Below are 2,526 nucleotides of genomic sequence, written 5' to 3'. Positions count from 1 at the left end.
AGAAGAGAAAAACACGTACACACACACACACACACACTCACTCTCACACACACTCACACACACACTCACTCTCTCACACACACACACTCACACTCACTCGACGCACCGCTCTGACGCAGATCTCGCGAGAAGTAAGGCTGTACAAAACTAACTTTTGCATCACATATTAATAAAGTAATAGATAAATGTAAAAAGGGAATAAATATTTTAAGATGTTTAGCAGGGGTAGATTGGGGTGCAACCCGACAGGCACTGAAAAGAGTATATTGAGCAATGATTAGACCTATGATTGATTATGGCAGCATAGTATATAGTTCGGCATCAGTATCTATGTTGAAGAAAGTAAGTGGTATTCAATCTCAAGCACTAAGAATAGGAAGTGGGGCATTTAGAACATCGCCAGTCTCAGCGATGCAGGTGGAAATGGCGGAGTTGCCTTTAGACCTCCGGAGACTTAAGTTAAAGATGGCATACTGGTGTTCTGTAAGGGGGCATGTAGAAACCCATCCAGTCAAAGATGTTTTACAAAAATGTTGGGAACATGAGTATATAAATTATTGTAGTTTTGGATGGAATGCCAACGCAGATGCTAAGAAGGTAGGAATTAATGACATAAAAATAAGTTCAACGGTAGCAATACCAATTATACCCCCTTGGCTGTTCCGCATGCCAATGGTAGATCTCCAGTTGCATTTTAAAATAAATGAAAAGGAAAGGTGTGTCTGTATGTGTGTGTGTGTGTGTGTGTGTGTGTGAGTGTGAGTATGTGTGTGTGTGTGTGTGTGTGTGTGTGTGTGTGTGTGTGAGAGAGTGTGTGTCTGCTGCTCATTCATGTCTCTCCGCAGGGCTCTGGAGCTGGTGGTGAAGTACAAAACTCACGTGGACACAGTGCTCGCTCACAGACAGAAGTTCCTGCAGTACTCTGAGGGAGTAGGACATGTTCACCTCTGTGTCTCTGTGCATGGATCTGTAGCACTGTTCAGACGGAGTTTGTCTGTCCTCACAGTAAACCAGTCTCGCTTTTATTGTTATTTAATGTTTAATATTTCTATCACTTCTGCTTATGTTCAGGTGGAAGTGGACTGGGAGAAAATCCAGGCTAAAATAGAAATGGAGTTTGCTAAGGAGCGGGAAAGAGCAGCCAACTCATCTGTCAGAAACAGTGTGTCCATTCGCCGATAAAAACACAGACTTCTAACGTAATTCAAGTAAACCGAGGCCTGGATCCCACTAAACAAGCACTGATCTCCAGCTCTTCAACACTGACTGCACACTGTGGTTATCTCCGAAAGTTAAGAAGTTATGGCAAGGCATATGAATTCATATCTTAGCCTCTGAAAAATGCAGGTCAGTCTCACGTGTAGTTCAGCTGTTATTTATATCCTATCATTTCATTTTGTAAAAGAATGCATTGTAAAAGTTTGATTTATGTTTATTCAATAAATGCAGATTTGAAATAAAACTTGCATTGGTGAGTGAATGAGAGCTGTTTCCAGCTAACATGCATTTTTAGTGAGCCAGTCGCAAATGGTAACTCAACACACTGGAACAAAAAACTTCTCACTTCGAAGTTCAACCACTGGCAACCATCCTGATCATAATCAGTGTTTTGGTACGATGCAGTGAAATTTGAATCCTTTGTTTTGATGCACTTCCTGACAACTGGTTCCATACTGATCATGTGTTCGAGGAGAGGGCGGCACGAAGAAGCTTCACTGTGGTCTGGGACGTATTCAGGACTCATAGCATTGTCACTACAAATACAAATTCAATGCCTTTACATGCGTTTTTAACCCTTCCCCACCTTTGATGGAATTTTCCAGTTTTCCGTGTTTTCACTGTTATACAGTAGGGGGCGCTATTGCACACCTTCTGAACGAGTACTGAATCTCTGGATCAAAACACAGCGAAGAAGAAGCAGAAATAAGTTATTGTGTATGTAAGCAGATGCAAATGTAAAATAACCATCAAACATTAAACAGCATATAAATCAAAACTGCCAAATGTTACTGAATGAAATGTTGATCCAGGAAGTGGTTTAGGACTGCGAAGCTTTGGATGTGTTGATGGAAGAGATCTACTCCATCTATGTTTTGATCATCGTTCTGAATCAAAAATGCTGGCGGTGCAGTCATTGCCCAGAGGGTGGATTTATCTTGTGTCTCTTCTGGAGCAGAAGGCTATGGAGGAGTATGCACCAGGGAAACCTCTGCCCTTCTGCATCCCCTGCCGCTCCGAGTTTCTTCTTCTTGTCTGAGAAGGATGGAGGCTTGCAGCCTTGCATTGACTCCTGGACCCTCAATAAGGTGACTCTATCTTCTTCCCCTGGTTCTTGCCCTGAAATGACTCTGCATATTCACCCCAAAGCAACTAAACAATATATAATATAATTGTTCAATATAAACCTTGATGTTTGTAACTGATATCAAAAATAACAAGAAATAAATTAGACTTAAATGTGATATGTCACACAGGGAAATATGAATTCACTGTATCATTATTCACTGTAAATTGTATGATAACTAC

This window comes from Sinocyclocheilus rhinocerous, unplaced genomic scaffold (assembly GCF_001515625.1).
Source record: "Sinocyclocheilus rhinocerous isolate Xijiao unplaced genomic scaffold, SAMN03320098_v1.1 scaffold601, whole genome shotgun sequence".
Classification (NCBI taxonomy): Eukaryota; Metazoa; Chordata; class Actinopteri; order Cypriniformes; family Cyprinidae; genus Sinocyclocheilus; species Sinocyclocheilus rhinocerous.
Note: the sequence above shows the minus strand (reverse complement) of the source record.